The 16935-nt window shown below is 46.2% G+C and overlaps 1 protein-coding gene across 2 annotated transcripts in view; it reads right to left on the bottom strand.

Annotated features, from left to right (window-relative positions):
* LOC105275432 (sestrin homolog) overlaps window positions 1–16935 on the bottom strand; it is a 178977-nt gene that overhangs the window by 14826 nt on the left and 147216 nt on the right. The gene's annotated exons all lie outside the window — the stretch shown is intronic.

A 16935-nucleotide genomic window follows, 5' to 3' on the forward strand; every position in this document is an offset into this window, starting at 1 on the left:
ATCCGTTTAGTAATTGGTCAGCTCAGACACCTCTATTTGGCTGGATCCGTTATTCGTACTCCGACCACGCGCGATAGATTTTCAGCGTTAGAAAGTGCGGGAGATCGCATTTTTACCCAAACACCTCGTAGAAACGTGATGCTTCACCGCACTTATTTCGCAGTTTGTACCATTTGGATCGCAAGAGTCGCTACGACGAGTGCGGTATCACTTGCGTAATCATTTATGCATCACGTGCCAAAATAGAGAAAGAAGGAAAACTAGATTTCCGAATCATCCAGAATAACGACTCTCGCAATCAGGTGTTTACGTTACCTATATCAGTCGCCGACGATGACGTCGACAACGACTGTTCATCTCGAACTTGCTACTGATAGACGCATCATCTCGCGCCTCTGTACGCGTGACACAGGAGACACGGAACGTTAGATGGATATCGGCATAAATTATAGTTCTGTGCACGCCGCATTAAAGTATCGCGCTTAATGATCGTGCGTTACATTCTGCAACGTGTGATTGCTCTCTTAATCGACCACTAAAGTAAACAGTAATACCGATACAGAATTATTACGTGAGGCGCATGCGAAGGTGCGGTAAAAGGGTACCGCAGAAACCTGCTACCTGAGAACACATAACTGACGTGCGTCGTAAGAAAAAAAGAAAAAAATAATTACCAACAGAAGTTCTTTCTCATTATGCAGCCAGTTACGCGACATTTCGAATGAAGCGCCATTAACCAAACACCGCTGATTTTTATGAGGAATTTCGCGCACGCTTCCGGGTTTTTTTTCGGATCGATTAGAATTTATTGGCGCGAACGTAAATAAACGCGAGCGTTTATGCATTCCCGGTCGACGCGGAATAATTCATCGTTAGAAAACAAGCGAGCGTAACGTGACTTTTTCGAGTCACGTTTTAGCGCACGATGCAATTTACTCGACACGTTTGTTAATATTTATAGTTCCTGTTTACCGGTTTTCTCGCTTGATATTGTAATCGGTTCGTCCATTATATATAAATATTCCGCCTGTCCGACGTGATCGGTGATCAGTTTTTCGCCGCAAGAGTTCTACGATCATTGATCGCCATTACAACAGGATCGCATTCACGATCGTAGCAAATGCATTCGAATCAAATGTATGACTAAACAATCGTTCGTCACGTGGCGCGTATCATGAACTACCATACGTGCTCGCACTTCGAAATGGCAATGCATTCCACGTGGTAATCCGTTTGTTTCCGAAGTTCGGATTCGAAATTCTTTGTCTCGCATGCCGTGAGATCATTTCACGCGGATACGGATTGCACTCACCACTGATTGTTCCTGCGAGATGCTACCTCTTCCGCATTATTCCACGCGCGTGCAAAAATACCTACACGCGATGAATTTTCGATGAAGATTTCCGAAACCGAGAACCTCGGCGATTTAACGAAAAGATTATTCTCTTGATCCTAGACATCGAATCTTGATTTGAAATATGCACGTAACAGAATTCGGAAGGAAGAAAATAATTCCGTCTCTTAACAGTCTCGCAATTTCTTAACGATCGATAAGGAGCTTATTCCAGAAGCCACATTGTATTCAGCCTTTTAATCATCTTCAGTATAATTGCCGCATCAATACATCGCCCGCGCGCGTTATCGATGTTTGTTGGTAACATGAAAAATATTTCCAAGAAGCCGGCTCGTCAATTTTCATACTGACAACCCCTCAGTGTCAATCATGTCCGCATCGATGAACATCAAAATAGAACGATAATGAATATCGTTGTGGAGCCGTCAGCTGACACTATCGCGGTGCACAAAACGCAGCTTATGCTACTGTCACGCGAGCGAATTGAAAGTAAGTAGTTATGACACGAGTATACACAAATGCAGGCACGATTTGTTCCGTTCATGATGTGGTCAACCTTGTAATAGGTCGCTAACCTGTGGTCACGCACACGGCCGCTCACACACGCACGAACCGCGAAAGACTTTTCACTTTGGCGCCAGCGCTTTCGCCTTGGAATGAATATTAAACAATACTTCACCGGATGCGTACGAGAAGACGCTAGCGGAACACGTGACGTTACGCGTCACCCGTTACACTTGATGTGGAAAAACTTGTCGTGGGTAATAGCGGAACATTAGTGTACGTGACGACGAATCGCACCCCTAACGTTTTAGCTGTACAGCACTTAAATCATTCACGAATCGTTATCCTTCTTAAGTGGATTACAATGATAAAATGTCAGACATATTAACATACGCTTTCTGTCATCGTCAACAAGGAATAAATGGATTATATACAAGAATAGCTAATAGTACGTATATAATAAAATAAATCATCGATAAAATAAATCACTCTCGCAAGGATTATCAATTAATCGACGACTCGAATCGCGCGTCTTTGGCTGATCGTTATCGGGCTCCGTTTTATTATAAAGAGCTTACTTCATAATAATTATACTGATTGAAAAACGATTTAATACGTATGTCATGATAAGAAACTATATAATTATTATTATAAAAAGAGTTTACTTGATCAGTAATAATAAAATTGTTCTATATCTATGTCAAACGTCAAAGTTTGAGCGATTCCGCAAGATTTCTACGTCAGAATGACTTGTTAAACGATGTAAAATACATAGAGTTATAAATAAATGAAGAAATCGACCACCTCTCTCCAGTTCATGTAAATAAACATAAAACTTGAAATAAGAAATCCTCTCGATAGATTGCTCACCTCATCGCCCCATAGAACTTTTATTATTACTCGTGTTGATATGCGATCGGATCTCCGCGCGTATGATACGAATTACGATATACCTACGCACGTATGTATATGTATGTAAATCATTGCAAATTTATGTGCAACGACAATTCATAATTCTAATTCCTTTGCGTGGTGCGCAGGAGACTAGCAGCTTTTGCATATTAGCAAATTTTGTCGTATCTTTTTCTTGTATTTTTCATTGCGATGCTGCCTCAATAATCGCGCTCCAATATTTGTCCAAATTTGTTGAATTAAAACTTGAATTTATTTTCAACGCGAAAGCGATTTCCCTGCGAATTTATCGCGGCATCACGGTGGCAACGACTCGCCGTTTTAGGCAGATAAAAAGGCATTCAATAACCGAAAGACTTGTTAAGCGAGCCGGTTCTCGAGGCGGCCGATCTATTATTAAACGACGTTGAGCATTCGTTGCCGAGAGAGGCCCGGTCCAACGCGTCGGCGGAAATAACAAATTACTCGGTGTCAGTTAGCCGGCGTGGCAGTCTGGGATCGAGAGAGCAGTGCGAGCACTCGAGAAAATTCACTCGATACTTTCCGAACTCGGAGTCGCTCCTCGTGGATGCCCTACCCGAAGACGAGGAAGGAAGAGAGAGAGAGAGAGAGAGAGAGAGAGATCTTCAAGAGAAATCCTCGTGTCCGAGGAATTAATCGGCGATCATGAATCATCCGCTCGGATAATGTTTATCAAGAAGTATGTTCTTGCCGACACGTTTTATTGGCTGCCTATGCCTCGCAAGAGATGCATACAAATGCTTGAAATTAATATTAATACCGGCGATTATCTAACATTCATCATTTTATACCGCGTAAACATCCGCCTATTCGAGATGATAATTCTCCGAGTTACGCTGATAAGAGCGTAAAAAAACGCGAACAACAATTCGCGATACGTCCCATCAGCGATCGATGATAGTCGTTAACCGTTAAACGCTGGACGTGACACGAAACAAGTAGTTAAGTTGTTTTCGACATCGTCCTAGTGTCCCGCAGCATACTTTTTATTCGCCAAGCCGAGTATCCGTGCAGTAGTATCCATCATGCGAACCTGCTGCAGCGATTCCGCGAAAATATCGTTTTATCTCGATCTAACGGTTCCATTAATGAAGCAACTCGCGCGAACGTAAGCCGCAACGATTGTTTCCGTGTATTTCCTCGCAATTTCCCGACACGGTAATCCGACGATGGCACGGCGATTGAGACCGGTATAATTCCGCTGGGTTCAATCTTCGGGGCTACGGATCTTCTGCAGAAATGATCTTCACGCAGCTTCCTAACGGATGATCAACACGAGTATATCAAGAAACGAGTAATATAAATATAATAAAATATAATAAAAGAAACGTTAGATGACGACGGCGACGGTGTTCGAGGGAAAGGGAGCCGCTCTCGCGAAAATAGCCAGCTACATCCTACACGTAGCCGAGTGTTACTCAATTAACTCATACATGCGATTTGGCAAGCAGTTCTTTCGCCCCGGTAAAGCCCTCGAGAAGCGCAGCCAGCGCGGCAGGCAGCCTTCTTCTCCACTTCTTCCGAGAAGAACCCTTTTTCTTTTGGCGAGGACTCCTGGCGAGCAGCCCGAGACTGGCTGAGACTTGGTGGCGAGCATCGCCCAGACACCCTCAACCCTCGTCCCCTCGCAACCTTCTAGGAAGGAGAAATCGCACGTCGCGTTCTACAAGCGATCGTTCTGACCGTATGATTTCCACGTGAAATGGGACGATCGTGTTTTTCCCGTACGTGACTGGGACAATCGGATGTGCCGGACATTCGCAATATCGAGGATGAAAACGTCAACGAGTCACAATGCAACGTCGAATCGTGCCACGATTGTGGTCCAGGTTGTTATGTGAATAGAGACCGAGAAATTTTCAAATCTCCTTTCACGCAGAGAGAAAGAGAGAGAGAGAGAATATATTGAAGGAACTTGCCACGTAGGAGATATCATATGGTTCTCTGTTCAGGCACGTGCAATTGTTCGTGCAAGACAACAATCCTGTGATGCAATCGAAAATCCCCGCGTGCTTTTTACCGCTAGTACAATCGGTTTTACGCCCGATTCGTTGCATCTCGACGCAACGCAAGGTAGTCAACAGATAATAAACTGGCGACGAATATGTGATATGTAAGACAGCACCGGTCTCCCTTCATCGTACATCGTTATTATGATATCCATATTTCATAACGAACGTACTGGAAAGCGACGCCCCGCGTCTCTCCCCCGGCCACAATGCACGATGGACGAATATTTCTTTCCATAATGATACATTAAACGCTATTGTTCATTGTCAGTCACGACAACAATTACTAGAACAAAGCCGCGTAAATTATGTATGCGACATAGTAAGGACATGCGGTACGAAAAAATATCGCGATAGCATCGTGCCTAAAAATTTTCGTCGCGACAAAGGAAACGGCGATACCATTCTCGTAACCGCCGGTGCAAAAGGACGGAAATCCGTCGAGCGAGGACTTCGAAACGCTCATATTTGAGAACTACCAAAGTTATCGCTCGTATCGCACATGTATAGAGAAAGTGAAGTTCCAAAGTTGAAGTTATAAAAAGATTGCAAGGACACGAGAGGAACCTTGTGCAAGAAGAGACGAAAACTACGTTCGGTTTGTAAATCAATTTTTACGAAAGGAACCGTTACACAAAATTGACGAAATTATGGAGCATTGATGACTAATATTTTATACGTACAGATAAGACGACCTTTCAGATGATTCCATCTTTCAAGATGAAAGGATAACATATATAATACACTGTTTTGTCGGAGATAAAATTTCTTTATAACTCCACGCCATTTTTCCGACAAAAGTTCATATGGCGATGATAATTCAAGTGCCAAGCGTGCAATTTGTATGAAAAAGTACGTGAAATGTCGCAGTGACTGGGGATGAAAATCGCACACATGGGATAATAACGCCACAAATTGGAAACTCTACGCTACGAGCTGGAATTCTCATCTCGTCGAAAATGGAATCATGCTAAAAAGTTCGTATGCATACGTGGACATTCGATAATGTTAACGGTAGCCGACGCGAGCTTCGACGCGAGTCTCACTCTCGACGAATCTTGAATTATAGATGCTGTGCACGCGACATTCTATAATTGAGGCGGTCCAATTGGCGACGCTCGAGAGGGAGACGACGACGACAACACATTACGAGCCACGCTGCCGGCGCGGCGAATGCATTTTGGACGGAATCTCGCGGCCGCGCCGCGCAAACAGGAGGCTCAAGCGACGTTAATAGACGCCGTTTCGCGATTTCGTGTGGGCGCGATTTGCGGAGCGTACGTGTGGCCACGGAAAAATGCGGCGCGCGTGCAATCTCACGTCACACATCCCCGACATTTATCGCGAGATCGCGCGAATAAACACCGTCCTCCGCGCGATCGTACGTTTGTCACACTTTGGACATCTAAGAGCGTGAGTGACGCGCCGCTACCTATTTGCACAAAAACACGGGACCGTGCCAATCGCCTCGCTAAATTTACGTATGCCTTTTTATTCGCGCGCTAATTTACCGTGAGTTTAGCATTTCGGCTTGATCGCCGCAAGATGCAGAACACGCGATGCAGCGTGTCAGACACGCACGTCTACAATCGCAAGCAGAAACGACGTCTGGTAATTCATATTTTAAATATTTCGAGCGAAAGCTACTTCAATATTTCGTACTTCTTTCACACTGTCTCTGCTCGCGCCTTTCAATTAACGCGCCGAAATGTGTGCGACACGATCCAGACGACTACACGGCAACTTGATGTAAATCTTGCGAAACGCTCTGCATACAAATTTGACGACAATACAACATTAGTTCATAACAGTGTCACGAGTGAACCATTAACTGAATTTTGGAGCGTTTCATATCGCTATACGTCCTTCCTCAACATTCTCACTCACACACGTGCAATATTGCCATAATTTTATTTATTATCCTGCATGATCCAGGAATCATGCATGAGGCTGCTCATTACACAGCCAAACGCGATTTTATTATCGACATGTCATGCAAATATGCAACGATCGTCGTAACGGCTTGTACGCTTATATAGCGACGAAATAGCCACGTTGAAGAATTACTTAACGACATCAGTGACAGGTAGTAATTATCTATCGGGAGATGTGACGTTGCAACGTAGATGAACAAAACAAAGCAAAATAACAATCTAGCCAGATACGTTGTCGTCGAATGGGCGTATTGTCGCACGTGTGTGACTCACGATACTACAATACGCTTTTCTAATCAACTTGGTCACGCCACATGTCGATTATCTTTCGCGGCATGCTCGTGGATAACCCGCAAAACGTCGCCAAGTAATTAACATTTATTTATTTATGTGCTACTGATTTATTTATTTAATTGCGTGTTTAGTTACGTGTTCATTCATTTGGCAGTCCCTTAACGAGTCATTAGCATTAACGATCACTCGTTAATCACTTTTCACGATTGTAGGATTACAGGAAAAGCTTCGGGGAGCGAAAAGGATTGTTAATAAAGCTTAAAGAAAGCGTTATACTCGCTATCTGCGGTCTTATCTACGGACTAGACTTTCAAGTGAGCCGCTAAAGTCTAAGTATAGACGTCGGTATTTTATCACGTCGCGGTTTCAACGAGAGACCAGCATTTTCATTCACGGTGCTCGCGTCATTTGCCGTGTTCTACGAGCGTTAGGAGCAGCAATGACTATTGTATTATTCGAGATCGCGGGTCAACGAGTCGTCTTTCGAGACGTTTCTCCAGACTATGTCGCGCGGTCGATCGCAATTCAATAGGCGGCGAGTGACTTCGTTAAGCGTGATAAAACGTGCCGAGCCCGTGTGCCGGTTTATTTTATCATCGAGATTCGCGTGACGGTGCGCTTCAGATCCCGGTGAACAAAGGGGCTATTAGCTTCGCGATTTATCCACGGTACGCTTTGTTGCCTGGTAATTGACACTCTGAACGCGACGCCCGTTATATGGGAAGCCATCGGTTAGCCGGCAAGAGTTGCAAGCCCTTCGCCCACTGTTTCGACAGCTAACGAAGTTGTTCCCCAGACGATACGTCCGGAGTTATTTGCGAAATTTCACACGAGTTACCGGTCGTAACACCAAACTCGGGTCCATGCGGAGCCTGGCCTTATCCCCCCCCTTGTTCCTCGTTCCTTGAGAACTCCCCATGCAGGTTTCTCTCTCATATTGATGATCTCCCCCCTTGCTATGGCACCACCGACGAATTGAGTAATGTTTGTTTAACAAGGAGTTTAGTTGCCTCGTTTAGAGTTGCCTCGTTAAACGTTGCTCAGAGCGTGGCTGGCTGATGACACGCGCTCAGGCTTGATCAGAAGAATATTGTGTTTTCGAGTTGAGATATTATTTCTCCCGGGACGACAATGTGCGGCAATCTCGCAAAATTCAGGAGTGAAGTATCAGGAGAGCGGGAGAGAGAGAGAGGCAGAGAAAGGAAAGCGTGTAATCATTATATATTGCTCTCTAAATGCCGCATATAATACACGGAAACCTTAATTGCACCACGCTCGAGGGTACGTCAGCTCCAATTATTAGATGCCGCGGTAACTAACGAACCTGTCGTAAAGCACCAAAGCGCGTTTCGAGCGCGCCTTCGCGGCTCATTACTACGAACGACTCGTGGCGGCGTTTCGGAAGAACGACGAGTTTTCCAGCTCGAGACAAAGGAGGAGACAACGTCGTTGCTCGCCAGATGTCGACGAAAATGAAAGCGGTCGTCTAAAAATCGCGCGTCTACCCCGACGACCCGGATTCCGTGTCTTCACGCGCTTTCAGGGAGGACGATCAAAAAACGTGACCCAATTTCGTAGCCGACTCGGTCAATTGCCGTCACACGTGGCACGGCGTGCGATCTTCGGCATTCTCGTCACGTCGATCGAATTAAATGCGAATTCCCGCCACGTTTGAGCGCTAAATGCGAGCGTTGAGCCGCTATTTACATCCGATTGAACGCGGGATTGAACAATGAGCAATGTTGTTTGTTTCGGCGGGGACGCGCAAGAGGGAGGAATAAAGAAACGGTTCCAGTGCCACGAGACACATAATCGAGATCGAAAGTGACAATTAAAGGCTCGATTAAGTTCTCGAGAAAGTAACGACGGCTGTTACGTCCCGAGAATCAACCGCTCGATCTCCGTATCAACTACTTGGATCTATACATGACACCAGATGTGTCGTTGAACGTATTTTTCCAGCGATTTGCGAGAGGCGAGTGACAGCAGCAGGGAAACACGAGGAACAGCGCGGCGCGTGTGACAGGTGGGGCGACGGCGTCTGTTTAAAAGTCGATTCGATTGTCCGATCATGCGTGGCCGGTTTCGCAAGCAGCGATGGCAGCGAGCGAGGGAGATCCTGACGTACCCGCTTAGGACGCATGAAATGAAAATTTTATCGATCGCCCTGGGTATCTCCCCGAGCCCGAACGTAAATTGCGACGGTGCTTTATATACTGAGAGAGCTTTGCACGCGAGAGGCTGCCTCTCGCGCGCACGAACGTTCGCCAAGTAAATCGGGAACTTCACGTGTCGGTGCTAAGGATGATAAAAATATGAAGTTGCGAGCGCTTCATAAAATTCTCCAGCTGAACACGAGCGGCGTATCCTCCTCGACGGTGGCTCAAACGTTATTTAATAAAGCGCGAGAAAGAGGAAGGGCAACGTAAAATGAGAATTTTATATTGTCTTTTGTATTATCTGTCCCGGCAGAGTCGCGTGAATAATACAAACGTAATCAAGCTACGCGTTCTTTCGATGCCACCGAAACTCACCATCGAGACCAGGCAGACCGCCTGGCTATTCCGAGTGACGTAAAAGTCTTTAGCATATTCTCTCCTTAATATCGATCTACGAATACCTATGAACATTCTCAACACACTTGATCACACTTTGCGCCAATTACACGCGACGTTTCACCGCTGTTGACTCCGTTTCCTTCGGCATCGAAGGCGTTCAATGCCTCCGATAAAAAGTTGAATCAACTAATCGATATTCTTACTCGATGTTCTCCTGAGAACGTCGAGACAACTTGAACCTGCGTTAATTGTCTCGTTTCGTCATTGCACGATATTTTTTTTACTATCGCGGATACCTAAAGAAGAGAACAAGTCACAAGTGGCATCACGAAATAATTGTGAAAATAAAACCACGGCGTTACGACAGAAAGAAACTCGAGAGGCGAGAGAGACGTCAGTTGCGAGGATTTACGCGAGGTCCACGATCGAGAAGCCAATTATTGGGAGGATGGCCTTGTGCCACATCGCATATCGAGTATATCACTCCCACACGACAGGTGTTGCCGTGTAGCAGCACCAAGTTTTTCACCTAACCACGCTGTTAAGCGCCAGGATCGAAGGTTCATCTTCTCTTACGCAACCATCGCGTGAAGAATATCGTCGAAACTTTTGCATTGTGCCACATAGATGAAAAAGAAAAGTCGAACGACGTGAAAAATGAAAAGCCGCGCTATTGTTAGCGTTGATGAAATTTTGCGCGAAGCCACCGCGTTCTCCACAACCAACATCGCTCGGAGGATCACGCGTGGCTCACACAACTAGATCAGGAATCGAATCGAACGGTTAATAGAGAAAGTTTGATTAAATCGCGACGTCCGGTGGCTCTTCGGCTTCTCGACGAGACACGCCCGATTTCATCGACCGACACGTACGCGTAGCGAAATGAGGGTGCTCGGCGCGACGCGTTAAATTTATTCGCGCCGTTTGCGAACTCGAGCGCGAGGCGACCGACCGCCAATGCGAACGGCGGCATTATCGTAATATCCGAAGCGGGTAAAATATGCGTGGATAGTGCCGTCGAATCCGATAGGAAGCGAAGCGAAGCCCGCGTTACGGCAGACTGAGAGAGAGAAAGAGAGAGAGAAGCTTGGTATAACGCGTTTGACGCGATGGTCGAATTGTAATCGCATAAAACGCGGAACGGTTGCCCGGGTTGGCGTTATTTTACAGCGGACGCGAATTTACGCCGCGTCTCTCGGCGAACGTGCCTCCACTTCAGACGATTATAAAATATCCCCGAAATAAACGAAATGCCGATAATTTATTTTCCCTTTATCGAGAATCCCTGTACGGGAAGGAATTATTAAAAACGTCGCGCATTATTTATCGGCCGTGTTTCACGTCGGAGGTAAAAGATCTCGTGGAGATAAAATTTTGGGGAATGTCATTTTACGTTCCTCCAGCCGTTTAATCGTCCACGTCGCCCGGTAATATCCACTTTTCCGAAAGGTACGTGAGACCCTGCGGAGAGACTCGCGGGGAATCGTTCGCGAAAATTACGGCCGTTCCGCCTTCCGAAGGGCATCGCGCACGAAATCCGTTGTAAGTGCAAGTGGACACGAGAGGAAGGTAATGAACGGTCGATGCGCAAACGGTTTCGCGAGATCGGACGATCGCTAACGACAGTAACGACCGGTCATCAGCGGAGAGGAATAATTCCATCGTGGTAGACGGAGCAACGTGCCAATTACGCGCGGGAGCATAAGCGCGAATTAAAGTGGCATAAAGAAGCGATGCGGTTTTTATTGCCACTACGTGACTAAGTACGAGGAGGACGGCGAGGCAAGAGGAAGGGCAAGAGTGTGCCGAGCGAGGAGCGGAAGGGAACGATAGAACGTAATGTCGCGCACCACCACCCACACGCATTAATTGCAATCTAGCGCGATACGGCTTAATTAAGATCAACAATTAAGCGAGCGATGTCGCGCGCTCGCGCCGGATGTATCCAACAATCGTGCCTGTTTTCTCTTTAGTCCTCCTCCTCCGGCCCTCCCTTTTCCCACAAACGACCGATTAGCCTGCCGCGCGGTCCAAACGATACGAGTGTGCGACGACGACATGCATAACAATGCAACCGCGATACGCCTGCAGATTCACGTGAGGATCGTACAGGATGTCCCGAGACACTCGTGACGTCGCGGTCGGTTTTCGATGCGCGAGATGAATTTGTCACGTGTTTCACGATTTATGGCTTCCCCTGAGGCAAGACTCTCGTGTCTCACTTATGATAGACATTAATGCCCGTTCTCCACTCTCTCTCTAGAATTTTTTTCCGCGGATCGAGAGGGAATAGCTCGAGACACCACATGTGATTCTTATGGCGATGCGTGCACACGCCAAGCCGCGCGCGTCTGACTAGCCATTATTACGGAGCCGGGTGTGTCAGTCGTTACACTGGTCGGTAAATCGAAATGTCAAGCGCAACATTAGTATCTGAGTGTTGCGTCGAGCGTGGTATCACGTCACGCCGCAGCACGAAAGTGACAAACGAGACTGAGCGTGACTGAGCGATCCCGAGTATCGTCCATCTACGTAATAATTACAATCATCACGGGACAACTAATCCTCTTAATAACATAGCGAGAGTACCAGTTGCGCAAAGTGAAAGCGCGAAACAAAAGTGCATTTCGCGTGAATGACTTTTACCTTTTATTACACGAAGCGTCAGCTTCGTATTTTCAAGAGCTCTCGCTTGGGAACTCCTTAGTGTCACAGGTATCAAATGTTCCAGAAGCGTAACGCGCAGAATAATAATAAATACCGTGCAATACGTGTGCTCTTTACTGCTCGTATCTACTCGCAATATTTTCCAGAGTCGCTCACCCGTGGAAACAAATGCTTCTGTTTCGAGCATAACTGAATACTTCGCCGTTTTCGCTCATGTTTCTCGAAGCGTTCGCTTCAACAGATAAAAGCGACAGTCGTTCGCTCTATTTTATGCGACCTACATCATTTCCCAGACCTCGTCATGTGGAACGTTATCGAGTCGAGTCACACAGAGCGACCGTAATAAACGAATCTATCAGAAATGAGTCAACTTTGCCCGGACGTATAAAATCATTCAGTACAATTTGTCGCGGAGACTATCAGAGACCTATTTAATGATTCTCGAAAGAATAATCTTTAAAACGCTAGAACATTTGTCTGAAACTCAAAAATAAAGACTACGCGCTCGATTTCGATCGTATCATTCATCAACACATGAGCAACGTGTGTGTATATACATGCGACCGAATTATGTCCACTTCGTCACCCACTTGCGAGGTCGCCGATCCCGATCTTATGTAACGACACGAAAAAAGAAAATGAAAAGACGAAGCTGCACCTTGGACAAGCCAGAACTCTCCGGTCATCGACATTCCCCTCCGCGCACGTATTCGACGCGATTGCGCTCAGTTTTCGGCTGCTTATCAGCGGGCCTATTATTACAATCGATAATTGATAAAGAGTCACACGTAATACGTGTGCCGTTCCCAATCCGCGCCCTAGCATGTGCATGCAACGTGAGAAAACGATCGAGGAGCATCGGTGTACCCTGTGACGTAATCGTTTGTCGCTTTATTATATCTCGGCGTCGCGTTACACGCAAGAGAATCGTGCTGTTATCGCGTAATGCGCCAAGATACATCTTTGTGGCCGGCGCGTTTAATACTTAGACTGCCACATCATTAAAATCACTCATAGATGAATTTAATAATTTAAATAAGAATAATTTTATCAATTATTTTTATAGAAATATTAAATAAAAATAAAATATCATTCGTACAATACATATTAATATAAAAAACAAGATTAATATTATCACGCTCGAAATTAGCTGGATAGTCGAAGTGTTAACACGTTGTTATCACTCCACATATGTGTAACGGAGCGATTTCTTTTTATCTCATTTTCATTAAGACGAATAAAGTCTTCTCGAAAATGAAAAATTAAAAAAGTCTAACTTGGACTGCGGTGAACGGTTTCTCAAGCACACGACGGTAGCGAGCGTGCTAGGGACACGCGAGTAAGAATATCCGCGACAATGGCCTCGGAGAAGATTTCGCGCATCGTTTTGAGCGAAACGACAAAACACCGGCGCGCCGGCCGGCCATGAGAAGACGGTGTGTGCAGGGGGTTACGAGGCACTTGTTTGCCTGGCCTAAAACAACATGTCTTCTCCGACTGCGTAGACGTAGAGTATGCCTCTGGAGTGTCGACTGGGTCTTATCGTGCGCGCGTATGCGTAAGCGCGTGCGTGCACGCATGTATGCGTTCGCGCGGATAAAGCGCGCGACGACGAAGCGCACACGCATGCACGCACTCTCGAGCTGCCAGGGTCCGGCCAGCGCGATTTCAGCCGAGTGCGATTAACGCGAGACACTCCGCTGAATCGCAAGGGGCTAAGTAGCACGAAATGACGCGTTAACACGTGCCTGTGTAACGTGCAAACAAAATGATTTATCGGATACACAAGAGTGTAAAATTAGATGAGCGAGCACTTTGGCGAGACAAGGAAGAACGGAACAAGTGTACGATGCGTGGCCAAAATTAGGACGGGTTTAATGCGTGCGTATGTGTGTGCGTGTGTGTCTGCGAACATTTTCAGGCGCGTTTCGCCACCCATGATGGTCCGAGAAAAAGCACGGCCGTACGAACGCGAGTCCGCTACCGACCGTCATCAAAGAGTGCTTGGAGAACGAGTGAAAAATATTCTTGCACGGATGAAAAAACGCATGCGGGAGCAATGAAGAAATTAATCTCGAGATTTACCGCTACCGTTGTAGCGCGAAGCGCTCCGTTAAATGTGAGGTGACCGATAAAAAATTGACAGAGAAAGCGGCGTCTGCCCGCACGATCGCGATAGCAAACATGAAAGAAATGCTCGGACAGCTTGATGATTATTTGAATACGTTGCAAATGATTAGTATAAAACTATTCAGTTGATTATTATTTCCTGTCGTCAATGATATTGATATTTAATTAGAGTATAATTCCCGAGACAGATGTGAAAATATAATTTCATCATTATAATTTTCAACTTTTTACGTGAGCGACGTCTTACGGAGGGCAACGACGCGAAAGCCGGTCAAAGAGCCGATACGGGAAACGCCCCTCTTCACGCACGTTTTCATATGCGAGAGTGATTTTCCTGTCGCAACTTGTTCTAGCTTGTTCAAGGCAAACGAGGAATCCCGTTTGTCCACGGACTGAGGACGAAGGGCACTATACATCCCACGCAGTAGCGTAGATAGGTCGTTATCCCTTACAAGGAAGTCGCCATCCCTTCTGACGGAGCAAAGTTTGCTAATGGACTCATTCTTTTATCTTTATGGACATCGAGTGTCAACCTCGTATTTTCGTACCCCCAAAATGTCCCGTCATTACACAACTCATACAGTTCATTTTAGATAGCATCAGAGGAATGGCAGTCGGCTATAAATCCGTTAAGATGTGTATGTGTGTAGACTGGTAGTAGTAGAATAAACGCTTGGCCGCGATTTCCGACTAAAATAATCCGACAATTAATGAGGCATCTCAGTCAGGCCTCATAGGCCTTCTTTTCGATCCACCACCCGCATTTCTTCACGGCGGAAGGGAACACGAGACCCTTCTCGATGCTCGGACCTCTCACTCGAGGCAGCTACGGCTGTCTCGAAATCGTATGGATCAACTCGACCGTGTAAACGCCATCCACCACGACTGCTGAATAATCTAAGGTGCGTCCCGGCTACACGTGTCTGCGTTACGGCTCTCAAGGACGCTGAAATTCTGCCTCCGTGTGCCGCATTACGGCCGACGAATACCGATTGTTCGGCTATTATCGACACGGTTCCTCTCTTTCGGCCACTTAAGCCTTCAACTCTGGGTCGCGTTCAAGTTTCAACCGCAATTTCGAATGCTGAAACGACCCGGAATCCATTACCTGATGTTATCCCGGAAGAGCCATTCGGACATGCGTTAGAAAAGACGAAAGGCTAGACGCCTTATCTCCAGCCTAGACGGATAGACGAGTAAGAGAGATGCGTGAAATAGAGCTCACTATCTCCTTCTTGCGAAACGTAACATGTTCACGCAGAGGAAATTACTTATGTCTTGCATTATCTTTCGATTTTTGAAAAATAAAAAGCAAAAAGAAAAAAATTTTGAAAAATAAAAAATAAAAGTAAAATCTATTGATTATGAATCTTCTTTCCCTCCCACCCTCTCGTATTAGTTTAATTAGATATAATAGTTTAGAGAGCAGTTGCATCGACGTAGCCTTGATCGATAAAAATATACAGACAGATAATTGCTCTGTTACACAAATAAATATGGGAACAATGCCTAATGTTCTGTAGAAGTTCTTAACTGTAAGAGTTATTTAACGCGCCAGCAAACAAATTAATCAAAAGGAAGCGGATACTTTTCTCCCTCCTCGTCGAATCAACTGACACGAGTGATCTGTGCCGCGGGACGTGTCTACCGATATCGGGCGCGGGCCCTCCAAGGTCGCTCGGATAAAATCCGATAATTTAATTTGAGCGATTCGACCGACCGATTCCCACAGCGAGCGGGTCTCCCCTATTTCTCTCGCTCGGAACGGGAGCTACAGTCATCTCTCGCGAAACGTCTCCGAATGCGAAAAAGGGTACAAAGACAAGTACACGCAGGGCAATCCAAAACGATCGCTCTTAATTCTCGAGATTCGCCCACTCGAAATCTTTAATTTAAAGCAGACCTGCCCTTCGCGGCATTGCAATTTTAACTTTTCAACATTTTTTCACAGAGAGAAGAATCGGTACCAATTTGCTCAAGAATCCACCGTTAAAAATTAAGGGTGGACATCCAGTAGAAAGTCAGAAGGGTGAAGACAACGGAAGATGAGGGATCCGCTGGAGAGAAAATAAAGCTCGCTGGAAAATACGAGACCGGAGAAAGGGGGTAGGAAAAAGAGAGGGGACACAAGCAGAGGGAGGAGAAGGAGAAAGAGGAGGAGCGAGGTCGCGAACAAAGGAAACTTTGCGAGTTCGATGCTCCTTTCTTATCAGTAGATGGCACTGTTATAGAACCAAGGCGGCGGCAGCGGGGCCGGTCGCCTCATTGGTCGCCGGCGAGGCCGACGTCATCGTATCGATTGCCGGTCTGCCACGTGATGATCGGTCTCTCTCTCTTCCTCCTTCGCCGCTCCCTCGGCTCATCCTCGTCGCGCTTGGGCTACCTTGTGGCACACTGGCCGATTCGAGACCCGTCAAACACAAAGACCATGCCTTCTTCGACCCCGAACCAGGAAGCGCGCGAGGAATACCGGTTCAGGTGGAAGCCTCTCATCCTCGTAAGGATTGGAGGCTCGGAATTTTCCAAGAATTTATTCGGATTCGGCTCTGGCG

This window comes from Ooceraea biroi, chromosome 3, assembly GCF_003672135.1.
Source record: "Ooceraea biroi isolate clonal line C1 chromosome 3, Obir_v5.4, whole genome shotgun sequence".
Lineage (NCBI taxonomy): Eukaryota > Metazoa > Arthropoda > Insecta > Hymenoptera > Formicidae > Ooceraea > Ooceraea biroi.